Below are 15,055 nucleotides of genomic sequence, written 5' to 3'. Positions count from 1 at the left end.
ATTAAAGCGTTTAATGTCAATGGCCATTCTAAGCTGAATGTGCCTGCTCTCGTCAGATCGCAGAAGTTACACAGCTTAAGGTCTCGCTAGTACCAGTGTGGGAGACTGTCTGGGAATCCGTGGTGCGGTTGACTTTTTATTATGTCGTTTAGATTTTGTTTCACAATAGATTAAATAGGACTATGGATTAAAGCATTTAACGTCAATGGCCATTCTAAGCTGAATGTCACTGCTCTCGTCAGAACGTAGAAATTACACAGCTTAAGTCCTCGCTAGTACCAGTGTGGGAGACTGTCTGGGAATCCGAGGTGCGGTTGACTTTTTATTATGTCGTTTAGATTTTTTTCACAATCAATTAAAAAGGACTATGGATTAAAGCATTTAATGTCAAAGGCCATTCTAAGCTGAATGTGCCTGTTCTCGTCAGATCGCAGAAGTTACACAGCTTAAGGCCTTGCTAGTACCAGTGTGGGAGACTGTCTGGGAATCCGTGGTGCGGTTTACTTTTTATTATGTCGTTTAGATTTTGTTTCACAATAGATTAAATAGGACTATGGATTAAAGCATTTACTGTCAATGGCCATTCTAAGCTGAATGTGCCTGCTCTCGTCAGAACGCAGAAGTTACACAGCTTAAGGCCTCGCTAGTACCAGTGTTGGAGACTGTCTGGGAATCCGTGGTGCGGTAGAATTTTTATTATGTCGTTTAGATTTTGTTTCACAATCGATTAAAAAGGACTATGGATTAAGCTTTTAATGTCAATGGCCATTCTAAGCTGAATGTCCCTGCTCTCGTCAGATTGCAGAAGTTACACAGCTTAAGGCCTCGCTAGTACCAGTGTGGGAGACTGTCTGGGAATCCGTGGTGCGGTTGACTTTTTATTATGTCGTTTAGATTTAGTTTCACAATCGATTAAAGAGGACTATGGATTAAAGCATTCAATGTCAATGGCCATTCTAAGCTGAATGTGCCTGCTCTCGTCAGATCGCAGAAGTTACACAGCTTAAGGCCTCGCTAGTACCAGTGTGGGAGACTGTCTGTGAATCCGTGGTGCGGTTGACTTTTTATTATGTCGTTTAGATTTTGTTTCACAATCGATTAAAAAGGACTATGGATTAAAGCATTTAATGTCAATGGCCATTCTAAGCTGAATGTGCCTGCTCTCGTCAGATCGCAGAAGTTACACAGCTTAAGGCCTCGCTAGTACCAGTGTGGGAGACTGTCTGGGAATCCGTGGTGCGGTTGACTTTTTATTATGTCGTTTAGATTTTGTTTCACAATCGTTTAAAAAGGACTATGGATTAAAGCATTTAATGTCAATGGCCATTCTAAGCTGAATGTGTCTGCTCTCGTCAGATCGCAGAAGTTACACAGCTTAAGGCCTCGCTAGTACCAGTGTGGGAGACTGTCTGGGAATCCGTGGTGCGGTTGACTTTTTATTATGTCGTTTAGATTTTGTTTCACAATAGATTAAATAGGACTATGGATTAAAGCATTTAATGTCAATGGCCATTCTAAGCTGAATGTCCCTTCTCTCGTCAGAACGCAGAAATTACACAGCTTAAGGCCTCGCTAGTACCAGTGTGGGAGACTGTCTGGGAATCCGAGGTGCGGTTGCCTTTTTATTATGTCGTTTAGATTTTGTTTCACAATCAATTAAAAAGGACTATGGATTAAAGCATTTAATGTCAATGGCCATTCTAAGCTGAATGTGCCTGCTCTCGTCAGATCGCAGAAGTTACACAGCTTAAGGCCTTGCTAGTAACAGTGTGGGAGACTGTCTGGGAATCCGTGGTGCGGTTTACTTTTTATTATGTCGTTTAGATTTTGTTTCACAATAGATTAAATAGGACTATGGATTAAAGCATTTAACGTCAATGGCCATTCTAAGCTGAATGTTCCTGCTCTCGTCAGAACGCAGAAGTTACACAGCTTAAGGCCTCGCTAGTACCAGTGTTGGAGACTGTCTGGGAATCCGTGGTGCGGTAGAATTTTTGTTATGTCGTTTAGATTTTGTTTCACAATCGATTAAAAAGGACTATGGATTAAAGCATTTAATGTCAATGGCCATTCTAAGCTGAATGTGCCTGCTCTCGTTAGATCGCAGAAGTTACACAGCTTAACGCCTCGCTAGTACCAGTGTGGGAGACTGCCTGGGAATCCGTGGTGCGGTTGACTTTTTATTATGTCGTTTAGATTTTGTTTCACAATCGATTAAAAAGGACTATGGATTAAAGCATTTATTGTCAATGGCCATTCTAAGCCGAATGTGCCTGCTCTCGTCAGATCGCAGAAGTTACACAGCTTAAGGCCTCGCTAGTACCAGTGTGGGAGACTGTCTGGGAATCCGTGGTGCGGTTGACTTTTTATTATGTCGTTTAGATTTTGTTTCACAATCGATTAAAGAGGACTATGGATTAAAGCATTTAATGTCAATGGCCATTCTAAGCTGAATGTGCCTGCTCTCGTCAGATCGCAGAAGTTACACAGCTTAAGGCCTCGCTAGTACCAGTGTGGGAGACTGTCTGGGAATCCATGATGCGGTTGACTTTTTATTATGTCGTTTAGATTTTGTTTCACAATAGATTAAATAGGACTATGGATTAAAGCATTTAATGTCAATGGCCATTCTAAGCTGAATGTGCCTGCTCTCGTCAGAACGCAGAAGTTACACAGCCTAAGGCCTCGCTAGTACCAGCGTTGGAGACTGTCTGGGAATCCGTGGTGGGGTTGAATTTTTATTATGTCGTTTAGATTTTGTTTCACAATCGATTAAAAAGGACTATGGATTAAAGCATGTAATGCCAATGGCCATTCTAAGCTGAATGTCCCTGCTCTCGTCAGATCGCAGAAGTTACACAGCTTAAGGCCTCGCTAGTACCAGTGTGTGAGACTGTCTGGGAATCCGTGGTGCGGTTGACTTTTAATTATGTTGTTTAGATTTTGTTTCACAATAGATTAAATAGGACTATGGATTAAGGCTTTTAATGTCAATGGCCATTCTAAGCTGAATGTGCCTGCTCTCGTCCGATCGCAGAAGTTACACAGCTTAAGGCCTCGCTAGTACCAGTGTGGGAGACTGTCTGGGAATCCGTGGTGTGGTTGACTTTTTATTATGTTGTTTAGATTTTGTTTCACAATAGATTAAATAGGACTATGGATTAAAGCATTAAACGTCAATGGCCATTCTAAGCTGAATGTGCCTGCTCTCGTCAGAACGCAGAAGTTACACAACTTAAGGCCTCGCTAGTACCAGCGTTGGAGACTGTCTGGGAATCCGTGGTGCGGTTGAATTTTTATTATGTCGTTTAGATTTTGTTTCACAATCGATTAAAAAGGACTATGGATTAAAGCATTTAATGTCAATGGCCATTCTAAGCTGAATGTCCCTGCTCTCGTCAGATCGCAGAAGTTACACAGCTTAAGGCCTCGCTAGTACCAGTGTGGGAGACTTTTTATTATGTTGTTTAGATTTTGTTTCACAATAGATTAAATAGGACTATGGATTAAGGCTTTCAATGTCAATGGCCATTCTAAGCTGAATGTGCCTGCTCTCGTCAGATCGCAGAAGTTACACAGCTTAAGGCCTCGCTAGTACCAGTGTGGGAGACTGTCTGGGAATTCGTGGTGCGGTTGACTTTTTATTATGTCGTTTAGATTTTGTTTCACAATCGATTAAAAAGGACTATGGATTAAAGCATTTAATGTCAATGGCCATTCTAAACTGAATGTGCCTGCTCTCGTTAGATCGCAGAAGTTACACACCTTAACGCCTCGCTAGTACCAGTGTGGGAGACTGTCTGGGAATCCGTGGTGCGGTTGACTTTTTATTATGTCGTTTAGATTTTGTTTCACAATCGATTAAAAAGGACTATGGATTAAAGCATTTAATGTCAATGGCCATTCTAAGCTGAATGTGCCTGCTCTCGTCAGATCGCAGAAGTTACACAGCTTAAGGCCTCGCTAGTACCAGTGTGGGAGACTGTCTGGGAATCCGTAGTGCTGTTGAAATTTTATTATGTCGTTTAGATTTTGTTTCACAATCGATTAAAAAGGACTATGGATTAAAGCATTTAATGTCAATGGCCATTCTAAGCTGAATGTCCCTGCTCTCGTCAGATCGCAGAAGTTACACAGCTTAAGGCCTCGCTAGTACCAGTGTGGGAGACTTTTTATTATGTTGTTTAGATTTTGTTTCACAATAGATTAAATAGGACTATGGATTAAGGCTTTCAATGTCAATGGCCATTCTAAGCTGAATGTGCCTGCTCTCGTCAGATCGCAGAAGTTACACAGCTTAAGGCCTCGCTAGTACCAGTGTGGGAGACTGTCTGGGAATTCGTGGTGCGGTTGACTTTTTATTATGTCGTTTAGATTTTGTTTCACAATCGATTAAAAAGGACTATGGATTAAAGCATTTAATGTCAATGGCCATTCTAAACTGAATGTGCCTGCTCTCGTTAGATCGCAGAAGTTACACACCTTAACGCCTCGCTAGTACCAGTGTGGGAGACTGTCTGGGAATCCGTGGTGCGGTTGACTTTTTATTATGTCGTTTAGATTTTGTTTCACAATCGATTAAAAAGGACTATGGATTAAAGCATTTAATGTCAATGGCCATTCTAAGCTGAATGTGCCTGCTCTCGTCAGATCGCAGAAGTTACACAGCTTAAGGCCTCGCTAGTACCAGTGTGGGAGACTGTCTGGGAATCCGTAGTGCTGTTGAAATTTTATTATGTCGTTTAGATTTTGTTTCACAATCGATTAAAAAGGACTATGGATTAAAGCATTTAATGTCAATGGCCATTCTAAGCTGAATGTCCCTGCTCTCGTCAGATCGCAGAAGTTACACAGCTTAAGGCCTTGCTAGTACCAGTGTGGGAGACTGTCTGGGAATCCGTGGTGTGGTTGACTTTTTATTATGTTGTTTAGATTTTGTTTCACAATAGATTAAATAGGACTATGGATTAAGGCTTTTAATGTCAATGGCCATTCTAAGCTGAATGTGCCTGCTCTCGTCAGATCGCAGAAGTTACACAGCTTAAGGCCTCGCTAGTACCAGTGTGGCAGACTGTCTGGGAATCCGTGGTGCGGTTGAAATTTTATTATGTCGTTTAGATTTTGTTTCACAATCGATTAAAAAGGACTATGGATTAAAGCATTTAATGTCAATGGCCATTCTAAGCTGAATGTCCCTGCTCTCGTCAGATCGCAGAAGTTACACAGCTTAAGGCCTCGCTAGTACCAGTGTGGGAGACTGTCTGGGAATCCGTGGTGCGGTTGACTTTTTATTATGTCGTTTAGATTTTGTTTCACAATCGATTAAAAAGGACTATGGATTAAAGCATTTATGGTCAATGGCCATTCTAAGCCGAATGTGCCTGCTCTCGTCAGATCGCAGAAGTTACACAGCTTAAGGCCTCGCTAGTACCAGTGTGGGAGAATGTCTGGGAATAAGTGGTGCGGTTGACTTTTTATTATGTCGTTTAGATTTTGTTTCACAATCGATTAAAGAGGACTATGGATTAAAGCATTTAATGTCAATGGCCATTCTAAGCTGAATGTGCCTGCTCTCGTCAGATCGCAGAAGTTACACAGCTTAAGGCCTCGCTAGTACCAGTGTGGGAGACTGTCTGGGAATACGTGGTGCTGTTGAATTTTTATTATGTCGTTTAGATTTTGTTTCACAATCGATTAAAAAGGACTATGGATTAAAGCATTTAATGTCAATGGCCATTCTAAGCTGAATGTCCCTGCTCTCGTCAGATCGCAGAAGTTACACAGCTTAAGGCCTTGCTAGTACCAGTGTGGGAGACTGTCTGGGAATCCGTGGTGTGGTTGACTTTTTATTATGTTGTTTAGATTTTGTTTCACAATAGATTAAATAGGACTATGGATTAAGGCTTTTAATGTCAATGGCCATTCTAAGCTGAATGTGCCTGCTCTCGTCAGATCGCAGAAGTTACACAGCTTAAGGCCTCGCTAGTACCAGTGTGGCAGACTGTCTGGGAATCCGTGGTGCGGTTGAATTTTTATTATGTCGTTTAGATTTTGTTTCACAATCGATAAAAAAGGACTATGGATTAAAGCATTTAATGTCAATGGCCATTCTAAGCTGAATGTCCCTGCTCTCGTCAGATCGCAGAAGTTACACAGCTTAAGGCCTCGCTAGTACCAGTGTGGGAGACTGTCTGGGAATCCGTGGTGCTGTTGACTTTTTATTATGTCGTTTAGATTTTGTTTCACAATCGATTAAAAAGGACTATGGATTAAAGCATTTAATGTCAATGGCCATTCTAAGCTGAATGTCCCTGCTCTCGTCAGATCGCAGAAGTTACACAGCTTAAGTCCTTGCTAGTACCAGTCTGGGAGTCCGTGGTGTGGTTGACTTTTTATTATGTTGTTTAGATTTTGTTTCACAATAGATTAAATAGGACTATGGATTAAGGCTTTTAATGTCAATGGCCATTCTAAGCTGAATGTGCCTGCTCTCGTCAGATCGCAGAAGTTACACAGCTTAAGGCCTCGCTAGTACCAGTGTGGGAGACTGTCTGGGAATCCGTGGTGCGGTTGACTTTTTATTATGTCGTTTAGATTTTGTTTCACAATCGATTAAAAAGGACTATGGATTAAAGCATTTAATGTCAATGGCCATTCTAAGCTGAATGTGCCTGCTCTCGTCAGATCGCAGAAGTTACACAGCTTAAGGCCTCGCTAGTACCAGTGTGGGAGACTGTCTGGGAATCCGTGGTGCGGTTGACTTTTTATTATGTCGTTTAGATTTTGTTTCACAATCGTTTAAAAAGGACTATGGATTAAAGCATTTAATGTCAATGGCCATTCTAAGCTGAATGTGTCTGCTCTCGTCAGATCGCAGAAGTTACACAGCTTAAGGCCTCGCTAGTACCAGTGTGGGAGACTGTCTGGGAATCCGTGGTGCGGTTGACTTTTTATTATGTCGTTTAGATTTTGTTTCACAATAGATTAAATAGGACTATGGATTAAAGCATTTAATGTCAATGGCCATTCTAAGCTGAATGTCCCTTCTCTCGTCAGAACGCAGAAATTACACAGCTTAAGGCCTCGCTAGTACCAGTGTGGGAGACTGTCTGGGAATCCGAGGTGCGGTTGACTTTTTATTATGTCGTTTAGATTTTGTTTCACAATCAATTAAAAAGGACTATGGATTAAAGCATTTAATGTCAATGGCCATTCTAAGCTGAATGTGCCTGCTCTCGTCAGATCGCAGAAGTTACACAGCTTAAGGCCTTGCTAGTAACAGTGTGGGAGACTGTCTGGGAATCCGTGGTGCGGTTTACTTTTTATTATGTCGTTTAGATTTTGTTTCACAATAGATTAAATAGGACTATGGATTAAAGCATTTAACGTCAATGGCCATTCTAAGCTGAATGTGCCTGCTCTCGTCAGAACGCAGAAGTTACACAGCTTAAGGCCTCGCTAGTACCAGTGTTGGAGACTGTCTGGGAATCCGTGGTGCGGTAGAATTTTTGTTATGTCGTTTAGATTTTGTTTCACAATCGATTAAAAAGGACTATGGATTAAAGCATTTAATGTCAATGGCCATTCTAAGCTGAATGTGCCTGCTCTCGTTAGATCACAGAAGTTACACAGCTTAACGCCTCGCTAGTACCAGTGTGGGAGACTGCCTGGGAATCCGTGGTGCGGTTGACTTTTTATTATGTCGTTTAGATTTTGTTTCACAATCGATTAAAAAGGACTATGGATTAAAGCATTTATTGTCAATGGCCATTCTAAGCCGAATGTGCCTGCTCTCGTCAGCTCGCAGAAGTTACACAGCTTAAGGCCTCGCTAGTACCAGTGTGGGAGACTGTCTGGGAATCCGTGGTGCGGTTGACTTTTTATTATGTCGTTTAGATATTGTTTCACAATCGATTAAAGAGGACTATGGATTAAAGCATTTAATGTCAATGGCCATTCTAAGCTGAATGTGCCTGCTCTCGTCAGATCGCAGAAGTTACACAGCTTAAGGCCTCGCTAGTACCAGTGTGGGAGACTGTCTGGGAATCCATGATGCGGTTGACTTTTTATTATGTCGTTTAGATTTTGTTTCACAATAGATTAAATAGGACTATGGATTAAAGCATTTAATGTCAATGGCCATTCTAAGCTGAATGTGCCTGCTCTCGTCAGAACGCAGAAGTTACACAGCCTAAGGCCTCGCTAGTACCAGCGTTGGAGACTGTCTGGGAATCCGTGGTGGGGTTGAATTTTTATTATGTCGTTTAGATTTTGTTTCACAATCGATTAAAAAGGACTATGGATTAAAGCATGTAATGCCAATGGCCATTCTAAGCTGAATGTCCCTGCTCTCGTCAGATCGCAGAAGTTACACAGCTTAAGGCCTCGCTAGTACCAGTGTGTGAGACTGTCTGGGAATCCGTGGTGCGGTTGACTTTTAATTATGTTGTTTAGATTTTGTTTCACAATAGATTAAATAGGACTATGGATTAAGGCTTTTAATGTCAATGGCCATTCTAAGCTGAATGTGCCTGCTCTCGTCAGATCGCAGAAGTTACACAGCTTAAGGCCTCGCTAGTACCAGTGTGGGAGACTGTCTGGGAATCCGTGGTGTGGTTGACTTTTTATTATGTTGTTTAGATTTTGTTTCACAATAGATTAAATAGGACTATGGATTAATGCATTAAACGTCAATGGCCATTCTAAGCTGAATGTGCCTGCTCTCGTCAGAACGCAGAAGTTACACAACTTAAGGCCTCGCTAGTACCAGCGTTGGAGACTGTCTGGGAATCCGTGGTGCGGTTGAATTTTTATTATGTCGTTTAGATTTTGTTTCACAATCGATTAAAAAGGACTATGGATTAAAGCATTTAATGTCAATGGCCATTCTAAGCTGAATGTCCCTGCTCTCGTCAGATCGCAGAAGTTACACAGCTTAAGGCCTCGCTAGTACCAGTGTGGGAGACTGTCTGGGAATCCGTGGTGCGGTTGACTTTTTATTATGTTGTTTAGATTTTGTTTCACAATAGATTAAATAGGACTATGGATTAAGGCTTTCAATGTCAATGGCCATTCTAAGCTGAATGTGCATGCTCTCGTCAGATCGCAGAAGTTACACAGCTTAAGGCCTCGCTAGGACCAGTGTGGGAGACTGTCTGGGAATTCGTGGTGCGGTTGACTTTTTATTATGTCGTTTAGATTTTGTTTCACAATCGATTAAAAAGGACTATGGATTAAAGCATTTAATGTCAATGGCCATTCTAAACTGAATGTGCCTGCTCTCGTTAGATCGCAGAAGTTACACACCTTAACGCCTCGCTAGTACCAGTGTGGGAGACTGTCTGGGAATCCGTGGTGCGGTTGAATTTTTATTATGTTGTTTAGATTTTGTTTCACAATCGATTAAAAAGGACTATGGATTAAAGCATTTAATGTCAATGGCCATTCTAAGCTGAATGTGCCTGCTCTCGTCAGATCGTAGAAGTTACACAGCTTAAGGCCTCGCTAGTACCAGTGTGGGAGACTGTCTGGGAATCCGTGGTGCTGTTGAATTTTTATTATGTCGTTTAGATTTTGTTTCACAATCGATTAAAAAGGACTATGGATTAAAGCATTTAATGTCAATGGCCATTCTAAGCTGAATGTCCCTGCTCTCGTCAGATCGCAGAAGTTACACAGCTTAAGGCCTTGCTAGTACCAGTGTGGGAGACTGTCTGGGAATCCGTGGTGTGGTTGACTTTTTATTATGTTGTTTAGATTTTGTTTCACAATAGATTAAATAGGACTATGGATTAAGGCTTTTAATGTCAATGGCCATTCTAAGCTGAATGTGCCTGCTCTCGTCAGATCGCAGAAGTTACACAGCTTAAGGCCTCGCTAGTACCAGTGTGGCAGACTGTCTGGGAATCCGTGGTGCGGTTGAAATTTTATTATGTCGTTTAGATTTTGTTTCACAATCGATTAAAAAGGACTATGGATTAAAGCATTTAATGTCAATGGCCATTCTAAGCTGAATGTCCCTGCTCTCGTCAGATCGCAGAAGTTACACAGCTTAAGGCCTCGCTAGTACCAGTGTGGGAGACTGTCTGGGAATCCGTGGTGCGGTTGACTTTTTATTATGTCGTTTAGATTTTGTTTCACAATCGATTAAAAAGGACTATGGATTAAAGCATTTATTGTCAATGGCCATTCTAAGCCGAATGTGCCTGCTCTCGTCAGATCGCAGAAGTTACACAGCTTAAGGCCTCGCTAGTACCAGTGTGGGAGAATGTCTGGGAATAAGTGGTGCGGTTGACTTTTTATTATGTCGTTTAGATTTTGTTTCACAATCGATTAAAGAGGACTATGGATTAAAGCATTTAATGTCAATGGCCATTCTAAGCTGAATGTGCCTGCTCTCGTCAGATCGCAGAAGTTACACAGCTTAAGGCCTCGCTAGTACCAGTGTGGGAGACTGTCTGGGAATCCGTGGTGCTGTTGAATTTTTATTATGTCGTTTAGATTTTGTTTCACAATCGATTAAAAAGGACTATGGATTAAAGCATTTAATGTCAATGGCCATTCTAAGCTGAATGTCCCTGCTCTCGTCAGATCGCAGAAGTTACACAGCTTAAGGCCTTGCTAGTACCAGTGTGGGAGACTGTCTGGGAATCCGTGGTGTGGTTGACTTTTTATTATGTTGTTTAGATTTTGTTTCACAATAGATTAAATAGGACTATGGATTAAGGCTTTTAATGTCAATGGCCATTCTAAGCTGAATGTGCCTGCTCTCGTCAGATCGCAGAAGTCACACAGCTTAAGGCCTCGCTAGTACCAGTGTGGCAGACTGTCTGGGAATCCGTGGTGCGGTTGAATTTTTATTATGTCGTTTAGATTTTGTTTCACAATCGATAAAAAAGGACTATGGATTAAAGCATTTAATGTCAATGGCCATTCTAAGCTGAATGTCCCTGCTCTCGTCAGATCGCAGAAGTTACACAGCTTAAGGCCTCGCTAGTACCAGTGTGGGAGACTGTCTGGGAATCCGTGGTGCTGTTGACTTTTTATTATGTCGTTTAGATTTTGTTTCACAATCGATTAAAAAGGACTATGGATTAAAGCATTTAATGTCAATGGCCATTCTAAGCTGAATGTGCCTGCTCTCGTCAGATCGCAGAAGTTACACAGCTTAAGGCCTCGCTAGTACCAGTGTGGGAGACTGTCTGGGAATCCGTGGTGCTGTTGAATTTTTATTATGTCGTTTAGATTTTGTTTCACAATCGATTAAAAAGGACTATGGATTAAAGCATTTAATGTCAATGGCCATTCTAAGCTGAATGTCCCTGCTCTCGTCAGATCGCAGAAGTTACACAGCTTAAGGCCTTGCTAGTACCAGTGTGGGAGACTGTCTGGGAATCCGTGGTGTGGTTGACTTTTTATTATGTTGTTTAGATTTTGTTTCACAATAGATTAAATAGGACTATGGATTAAGGCTTTTAATGTCAATGGCTTTTAATGTCAATGGCCATTCTAAGCTGAATGTGCCTGCTCTCGTCAGATCGCAGAAGTTACACAGCTTAAGGCCTCGCTAGTACCAGTGTGGCAGACTGTCTGGGAATCCGTGGTGCGGTTGAAATTTTATTATGTCGTTTAGATTTTGTTTCACAATCGATTAAAAAGGACTATGGATTAAAGCATTTAATGTCAATGGCCATTCTAAGCTGAATGTCCCTGCTCTCGTCAGATCGCAGAAGTTACACAGCTTAAGGCCTCGCTAGTACCAGTGTGGGAGACTGTCTGGGAATCCGTGGTGCGGTTGACTTTTTATTATGTCGTTTAGATTTTGTTTCACAATCGATTAAAAAGGACTATGGATTAAAGCATTTATTGTCAATGGCCATTCTAAGCCGAATGTGCCTGCTCTCGTCAGATCGCAGAAGTTACACAGCTTAAGGCCTCGCTAGTACCAGTGTGGGAGAATGTCTGGGAATAAGTGGTGCGGTTGCCTTTTTATTATGTCGTTTAGATTTTGTTTCACAATCGATTAAAGAGGACTATGGATTAAAGCATTTAATGTCAATGGCCATTCTAAGCTGAATGTGCCTGCTCTCGTCAGATCGCAGAAGTTACACAGCTTAAGGCCTCGCTAGTACCAGTGTGGGAGACTGTCTGGGAATCCGTGGTGCTGTTGAATTTTTATTATGTTGTTTAGATTTTGTTTCACAATAGATTAAATAGGACTATGGATTAAGGCTTTTAATGTCAATGGCCATTCTAAGCTGAATGTGCCTGCTCTCGTCAGATCGCAGAAGTTACACAGCTTAAGGCCTCGCTAGTACCAGTGTGGCAGACTGTCTGGGAATCCGTGGTGCGGTTGAATTTTTATTATGTCGTTTAGATTTTGTTTCACAATCGATAAAAAAGGACTATGGATTAAAGCATTTAATGTCAATGGCCATTCTAAGCTGAATGTCCCTGCTCTCGTCAGATCGCAGAAGTTACACAGCTTAAGGCCTCACTAGTACCAGTGTGGGAGACTGTCTGGGAATCCGTGGTGCTGTTGACTTTTTATTATGTCGTTTAGATTTTGTTTCACAATCGATTAAAAAGGACTATGGATTAAAGCATTTAATGTCAATGGCCATTCTAAGCTGAATGTCCCTGCTCTCGTCAGATCGCAGAAGTTACACAGCTTAAGTCCTTGCTAGTACCAGTCTGGGAATCCGTGGTGTGGTTGACTTTTTATTATGTTGTTTAGATTTTGTTTCACAATAGATTAAATAGGACTATGGATTAAGGCTTTTAATGTCAATGGCCATTCTAAGCTGAATGTGCCTGCTCTCGTCAGATCGCAGAAGTTACACAGCTTAAGGCCTCGCTAGTACCAGTGTGGGAGACTGTCTGGGAATCCGTGGTGCGGTTGACTTTTTATTATGTCGTTTAGATTTTGTTTCACAATCGATTAAAAAGGACTATGGATTAAAGCATTTATTATCAATGGCCATTCTAAGCCGAATGTGCCTGCTCTCGTCAGATCGCAGAAGTTACACAGCTTAAGGCCTCGCTAGTACCAGTGTGGGAGAATGTCTGGGAATCCGTGGTGCGGTTGACTTTTTATTATGTCGTTTAGATTTTGTTTCACAATCGATTAAAGAGGACTATGGATTAAAGCATTTAATGTCAATGGCCATTCTAAGCCGAATGTGCCTGCTCTCGTCAGATCGCAGAAGTTACACAGCTTAAGGCCTCGCTAGTACCAGTGTGGGAGACTGTCTGGGAATCCGTGGTGCGGTTGACTTTTCATTATGTCGTTTAGATTTTGTTTCACAATAGATTAAATAGGACTATGGATTAAAGCATTTAATGTCAATGGCCATTCTAAGCTGAATGTGCCTGCTCTCGTCAGAACGCAGAAGTTACACAGCTTAAGGCCTCGCTAGTACCAGCGTTGGAGACTGTCTGGGAATACGTGGTGCGGTTGAATTTTTATTATGTCGTTTAGATTTTGTTTCACAATCGATTAAAAAGGACTATGGATTAAAGCATTTAATGTCAATGGCCATTCTAAGCTGAATGTCCCTGCTCTCGTCAGATCGCAGAAGTTACACAGCTTAAGGCCTCGCTAGTACCAGTGTGTGAGACTGTCTGGGAATCAGTGGTGCGGTTGACTTTTAATTATGTTGTTTAGATTTTGTTTCACAATAGATTAAATAGGACTCTGGATTAAGGCTTTTAATGTCAATGGCCATTCTAAGCTGAATGTGCCTGCTCTCGTTAGATCGCAGAAGTTACACAGCTTAAGGCCTCGCTAGTACCAGCGTTGGAGACTGTCTGGGAATCCGTGGTGCGGTTGAATTTTTATTATGTCGTTTAGATTTTGTTTCACAATCGATTAAATAGGACTATGGATTAAAGCATTTAATGTCAATGGCCATTCTCAGCTGAATGTCCCTGCTCTCGTCAGATCGCAGAAGTTACACAGCTTAAGGCCTCGCTAGTACCAGTGTGGGAGACTGTCTGGGAATCCGTGGTGCGGTTGCCTTTTTATTACGTCGTTTAGATTTTGTTTCACAATCGATTAAAAAGGACTATGGATTAAAGCATTTAATGTCAATGGCCATTCTAAGCTGAATGTGCCTGCTCTTGTCAGATCGCAGAAGTTACACAGCTTAATCCCTCGCTAGTACCAGTGTGGGAGACTGTCTGGGAATCCGTGGTGCGGTTGACTTTTTATTATGTCGTTTAGATTTTGTTTCACAATCGATTAAAAAGGACTGTGGATTAAAGCATTTAAGGTCAATGGCCATTCTAAGCTGAATGTGCCTGCCCTCGTCAGATCGCAGAAGTTACACAGCTTAAGGCTTCGCTAGTACCAGTGTGGGAGACTGTCTGGGAATCCGTGGTGCGGTTGACTTTTTATTATGTCGTTTAGATTTTGTTTCACAATAGATTAAATAGGACTATGGATTAAAGCATTTAACGTCAATGGCCATTCTAAGCTGAATGTGCCTGCTCTCGTCAGAACGCAGAAGTTACACAGCTTAAGGCCTCGCTAGTACCATTGTGGGAGACTGTCTGGGAATCCGTGGTGTGGTTGAATTTTTATTATGTCGTTTAGATTTTGTTTCACAATCGATTAAAAAGGACTATGGATTAAAGCATTTAATGTCAATGCCCATTCTAAGCTGAATGTCCCTGCTCTCGTCAGATCGCAGAAGTTACACAGCTTAAGGCCTCGCTAGTACCAGTGTGGGAGACTGTCTGGGAATCCGTGGTGCGGTTGACTTTTTATTATGTCGTTTAGATTTTGTTTCACAATCGATTAAAAAGGACTATGGATTAAAGCATTTAATGTCAATGGCCATTCTAAGCTGAATGTGCCTGCTCTCGTCAGATCGCAGAAGTTACACAGCTTAAGCCCTCGGTAGTACTAGTGTGGGAGACTGTCTGGGAATCCGTGGTGCGGTTCACTTTATATTATGTCGTTTAGATTTTGTTTCACAATCGATTAAAAAGGACTATGGATTAAAGCATTTAATGTCAATGGCCATTCTAAGCTGAATGTGCCTGCTCTTGT

At 41.7% G+C, this 15,055-nt stretch overlaps 69 pseudogenes; all 69 read left to right on the top strand.

The window, feature by feature from the left end:
• The first annotated feature begins 15 nt into the window (after nucleotides 1-15).
• Nucleotides 16-134, top strand: LOC142719729 (5S ribosomal RNA; annotated as a pseudogene).
• A 67-nt stretch (nucleotides 135-201) lies between these two features.
• On the top strand, nucleotides 202-320 carry LOC142720013 (5S ribosomal RNA; annotated as a pseudogene).
• A 66-nt stretch (nucleotides 321-386) lies between these two features.
• LOC142720006 (5S ribosomal RNA) lies at nucleotides 387-505 on the top strand (annotated as a pseudogene).
• A 67-nt stretch (nucleotides 506-572) lies between these two features.
• Nucleotides 573-691, top strand: LOC142719820 (5S ribosomal RNA; annotated as a pseudogene).
• Nucleotides 692-757: 66 nt separating this feature from the next.
• LOC142719762 (5S ribosomal RNA) lies at nucleotides 758-876 on the top strand (annotated as a pseudogene).
• A 67-nt stretch (nucleotides 877-943) lies between these two features.
• Nucleotides 944-1,062, top strand: LOC142719734 (5S ribosomal RNA; annotated as a pseudogene).
• A 67-nt stretch (nucleotides 1,063-1,129) lies between these two features.
• On the top strand, nucleotides 1,130-1,248 carry LOC142720058 (5S ribosomal RNA; annotated as a pseudogene).
• A 67-nt stretch (nucleotides 1,249-1,315) lies between these two features.
• Nucleotides 1,316-1,434, top strand: LOC142719731 (5S ribosomal RNA; annotated as a pseudogene).
• A 67-nt stretch (nucleotides 1,435-1,501) lies between these two features.
• On the top strand, nucleotides 1,502-1,620 carry LOC142719912 (5S ribosomal RNA; annotated as a pseudogene).
• Nucleotides 1,621-1,687: 67 nt separating this feature from the next.
• On the top strand, nucleotides 1,688-1,806 carry LOC142719978 (5S ribosomal RNA; annotated as a pseudogene).
• Nucleotides 1,807-1,873: 67 nt separating this feature from the next.
• LOC142719827 (5S ribosomal RNA) lies at nucleotides 1,874-1,992 on the top strand (annotated as a pseudogene).
• Nucleotides 1,993-2,059: 67 nt separating this feature from the next.
• Nucleotides 2,060-2,178, top strand: LOC142719807 (5S ribosomal RNA; annotated as a pseudogene).
• Nucleotides 2,179-2,245: 67 nt separating this feature from the next.
• Nucleotides 2,246-2,364, top strand: LOC142719724 (5S ribosomal RNA; annotated as a pseudogene).
• A 67-nt stretch (nucleotides 2,365-2,431) lies between these two features.
• On the top strand, nucleotides 2,432-2,550 carry LOC142719932 (5S ribosomal RNA; annotated as a pseudogene).
• Nucleotides 2,551-2,803: 253 nt separating this feature from the next.
• On the top strand, nucleotides 2,804-2,922 carry LOC142719969 (5S ribosomal RNA; annotated as a pseudogene).
• A 67-nt stretch (nucleotides 2,923-2,989) lies between these two features.
• On the top strand, nucleotides 2,990-3,108 carry LOC142719697 (5S ribosomal RNA; annotated as a pseudogene).
• A 67-nt stretch (nucleotides 3,109-3,175) lies between these two features.
• LOC142719899 (5S ribosomal RNA) lies at nucleotides 3,176-3,294 on the top strand (annotated as a pseudogene).
• A 226-nt stretch (nucleotides 3,295-3,520) lies between these two features.
• LOC142719813 (5S ribosomal RNA) lies at nucleotides 3,521-3,639 on the top strand (annotated as a pseudogene).
• A 253-nt stretch (nucleotides 3,640-3,892) lies between these two features.
• LOC142719766 (5S ribosomal RNA) lies at nucleotides 3,893-4,011 on the top strand (annotated as a pseudogene).
• Nucleotides 4,012-4,237: 226 nt separating this feature from the next.
• On the top strand, nucleotides 4,238-4,356 carry LOC142719801 (5S ribosomal RNA; annotated as a pseudogene).
• A 253-nt stretch (nucleotides 4,357-4,609) lies between these two features.
• Nucleotides 4,610-4,728, top strand: LOC142719765 (5S ribosomal RNA; annotated as a pseudogene).
• Nucleotides 4,729-4,795: 67 nt separating this feature from the next.
• On the top strand, nucleotides 4,796-4,914 carry LOC142719788 (5S ribosomal RNA; annotated as a pseudogene).
• Nucleotides 4,915-4,981: 67 nt separating this feature from the next.
• Nucleotides 4,982-5,100, top strand: LOC142719889 (5S ribosomal RNA; annotated as a pseudogene).
• A 67-nt stretch (nucleotides 5,101-5,167) lies between these two features.
• LOC142719696 (5S ribosomal RNA) lies at nucleotides 5,168-5,286 on the top strand (annotated as a pseudogene).
• Nucleotides 5,287-5,353: 67 nt separating this feature from the next.
• On the top strand, nucleotides 5,354-5,472 carry LOC142720016 (5S ribosomal RNA; annotated as a pseudogene).
• A 67-nt stretch (nucleotides 5,473-5,539) lies between these two features.
• On the top strand, nucleotides 5,540-5,658 carry LOC142719752 (5S ribosomal RNA; annotated as a pseudogene).
• Nucleotides 5,659-5,725: 67 nt separating this feature from the next.
• LOC142719787 (5S ribosomal RNA) lies at nucleotides 5,726-5,844 on the top strand (annotated as a pseudogene).
• A 67-nt stretch (nucleotides 5,845-5,911) lies between these two features.
• On the top strand, nucleotides 5,912-6,030 carry LOC142719854 (5S ribosomal RNA; annotated as a pseudogene).
• A 67-nt stretch (nucleotides 6,031-6,097) lies between these two features.
• On the top strand, nucleotides 6,098-6,216 carry LOC142720027 (5S ribosomal RNA; annotated as a pseudogene).
• Nucleotides 6,217-6,457: 241 nt separating this feature from the next.
• LOC142720057 (5S ribosomal RNA) lies at nucleotides 6,458-6,576 on the top strand (annotated as a pseudogene).
• A 67-nt stretch (nucleotides 6,577-6,643) lies between these two features.
• Nucleotides 6,644-6,762, top strand: LOC142720055 (5S ribosomal RNA; annotated as a pseudogene).
• Nucleotides 6,763-6,829: 67 nt separating this feature from the next.
• On the top strand, nucleotides 6,830-6,948 carry LOC142719730 (5S ribosomal RNA; annotated as a pseudogene).
• Nucleotides 6,949-7,015: 67 nt separating this feature from the next.
• LOC142719808 (5S ribosomal RNA) lies at nucleotides 7,016-7,134 on the top strand (annotated as a pseudogene).
• A 67-nt stretch (nucleotides 7,135-7,201) lies between these two features.
• Nucleotides 7,202-7,320, top strand: LOC142719977 (5S ribosomal RNA; annotated as a pseudogene).
• A 67-nt stretch (nucleotides 7,321-7,387) lies between these two features.
• On the top strand, nucleotides 7,388-7,506 carry LOC142719819 (5S ribosomal RNA; annotated as a pseudogene).
• Nucleotides 7,507-7,573: 67 nt separating this feature from the next.
• On the top strand, nucleotides 7,574-7,692 carry LOC142719971 (5S ribosomal RNA; annotated as a pseudogene).
• A 67-nt stretch (nucleotides 7,693-7,759) lies between these two features.
• LOC142719843 (5S ribosomal RNA) lies at nucleotides 7,760-7,878 on the top strand (annotated as a pseudogene).
• Nucleotides 7,879-7,945: 67 nt separating this feature from the next.
• On the top strand, nucleotides 7,946-8,064 carry LOC142719931 (5S ribosomal RNA; annotated as a pseudogene).
• Nucleotides 8,065-8,317: 253 nt separating this feature from the next.
• On the top strand, nucleotides 8,318-8,436 carry LOC142719967 (5S ribosomal RNA; annotated as a pseudogene).
• Nucleotides 8,437-8,503: 67 nt separating this feature from the next.
• On the top strand, nucleotides 8,504-8,622 carry LOC142719699 (5S ribosomal RNA; annotated as a pseudogene).
• Nucleotides 8,623-8,689: 67 nt separating this feature from the next.
• On the top strand, nucleotides 8,690-8,808 carry LOC142719897 (5S ribosomal RNA; annotated as a pseudogene).
• A 67-nt stretch (nucleotides 8,809-8,875) lies between these two features.
• On the top strand, nucleotides 8,876-8,994 carry LOC142719695 (5S ribosomal RNA; annotated as a pseudogene).
• Nucleotides 8,995-9,061: 67 nt separating this feature from the next.
• LOC142720003 (5S ribosomal RNA) lies at nucleotides 9,062-9,180 on the top strand (annotated as a pseudogene).
• Nucleotides 9,181-9,433: 253 nt separating this feature from the next.
• LOC142719719 (5S ribosomal RNA) lies at nucleotides 9,434-9,552 on the top strand (annotated as a pseudogene).
• A 67-nt stretch (nucleotides 9,553-9,619) lies between these two features.
• LOC142719786 (5S ribosomal RNA) lies at nucleotides 9,620-9,738 on the top strand (annotated as a pseudogene).
• Nucleotides 9,739-9,805: 67 nt separating this feature from the next.
• On the top strand, nucleotides 9,806-9,924 carry LOC142719888 (5S ribosomal RNA; annotated as a pseudogene).
• Nucleotides 9,925-9,991: 67 nt separating this feature from the next.
• LOC142719694 (5S ribosomal RNA) lies at nucleotides 9,992-10,110 on the top strand (annotated as a pseudogene).
• A 67-nt stretch (nucleotides 10,111-10,177) lies between these two features.
• LOC142720015 (5S ribosomal RNA) lies at nucleotides 10,178-10,296 on the top strand (annotated as a pseudogene).
• Nucleotides 10,297-10,363: 67 nt separating this feature from the next.
• LOC142719850 (5S ribosomal RNA) lies at nucleotides 10,364-10,482 on the top strand (annotated as a pseudogene).
• Nucleotides 10,483-10,549: 67 nt separating this feature from the next.
• On the top strand, nucleotides 10,550-10,668 carry LOC142719785 (5S ribosomal RNA; annotated as a pseudogene).
• A 67-nt stretch (nucleotides 10,669-10,735) lies between these two features.
• LOC142719945 (5S ribosomal RNA) lies at nucleotides 10,736-10,854 on the top strand (annotated as a pseudogene).
• Nucleotides 10,855-10,921: 67 nt separating this feature from the next.
• LOC142719905 (5S ribosomal RNA) lies at nucleotides 10,922-11,040 on the top strand (annotated as a pseudogene).
• A 67-nt stretch (nucleotides 11,041-11,107) lies between these two features.
• LOC142719838 (5S ribosomal RNA) lies at nucleotides 11,108-11,226 on the top strand (annotated as a pseudogene).
• A 67-nt stretch (nucleotides 11,227-11,293) lies between these two features.
• On the top strand, nucleotides 11,294-11,412 carry LOC142719784 (5S ribosomal RNA; annotated as a pseudogene).
• Nucleotides 11,413-11,495: 83 nt separating this feature from the next.
• LOC142719887 (5S ribosomal RNA) lies at nucleotides 11,496-11,614 on the top strand (annotated as a pseudogene).
• Nucleotides 11,615-11,681: 67 nt separating this feature from the next.
• On the top strand, nucleotides 11,682-11,800 carry LOC142719692 (5S ribosomal RNA; annotated as a pseudogene).
• A 253-nt stretch (nucleotides 11,801-12,053) lies between these two features.
• On the top strand, nucleotides 12,054-12,172 carry LOC142719826 (5S ribosomal RNA; annotated as a pseudogene).
• Nucleotides 12,173-12,239: 67 nt separating this feature from the next.
• LOC142719853 (5S ribosomal RNA) lies at nucleotides 12,240-12,358 on the top strand (annotated as a pseudogene).
• A 67-nt stretch (nucleotides 12,359-12,425) lies between these two features.
• LOC142719678 (5S ribosomal RNA) lies at nucleotides 12,426-12,544 on the top strand (annotated as a pseudogene).
• A 241-nt stretch (nucleotides 12,545-12,785) lies between these two features.
• LOC142720054 (5S ribosomal RNA) lies at nucleotides 12,786-12,904 on the top strand (annotated as a pseudogene).
• A 253-nt stretch (nucleotides 12,905-13,157) lies between these two features.
• LOC142719723 (5S ribosomal RNA) lies at nucleotides 13,158-13,276 on the top strand (annotated as a pseudogene).
• A 67-nt stretch (nucleotides 13,277-13,343) lies between these two features.
• LOC142719755 (5S ribosomal RNA) lies at nucleotides 13,344-13,462 on the top strand (annotated as a pseudogene).
• A 67-nt stretch (nucleotides 13,463-13,529) lies between these two features.
• Nucleotides 13,530-13,648, top strand: LOC142719966 (5S ribosomal RNA; annotated as a pseudogene).
• A 67-nt stretch (nucleotides 13,649-13,715) lies between these two features.
• Nucleotides 13,716-13,834, top strand: LOC142719839 (5S ribosomal RNA; annotated as a pseudogene).
• A 67-nt stretch (nucleotides 13,835-13,901) lies between these two features.
• On the top strand, nucleotides 13,902-14,020 carry LOC142719795 (5S ribosomal RNA; annotated as a pseudogene).
• A 253-nt stretch (nucleotides 14,021-14,273) lies between these two features.
• LOC142719810 (5S ribosomal RNA) lies at nucleotides 14,274-14,392 on the top strand (annotated as a pseudogene).
• Nucleotides 14,393-14,459: 67 nt separating this feature from the next.
• LOC142719780 (5S ribosomal RNA) lies at nucleotides 14,460-14,578 on the top strand (annotated as a pseudogene).
• Nucleotides 14,579-14,645: 67 nt separating this feature from the next.
• LOC142719817 (5S ribosomal RNA) lies at nucleotides 14,646-14,764 on the top strand (annotated as a pseudogene).
• A 67-nt stretch (nucleotides 14,765-14,831) lies between these two features.
• LOC142719832 (5S ribosomal RNA) lies at nucleotides 14,832-14,950 on the top strand (annotated as a pseudogene).
• The last annotated feature ends 105 nt before the right edge of the window (nucleotides 14,951-15,055 follow it).

Source organism: Rhinoderma darwinii, unplaced genomic scaffold (genome assembly GCF_050947455.1).
Source record: "Rhinoderma darwinii isolate aRhiDar2 unplaced genomic scaffold, aRhiDar2.hap1 Scaffold_487, whole genome shotgun sequence".
Classification (NCBI taxonomy): Eukaryota; Metazoa; Chordata; class Amphibia; order Anura; family Rhinodermatidae; genus Rhinoderma; species Rhinoderma darwinii.
The sequence above is the reverse complement of the archived record's forward strand: the minus strand, read 5'-3'. Positions and strand labels throughout refer to the sequence as shown.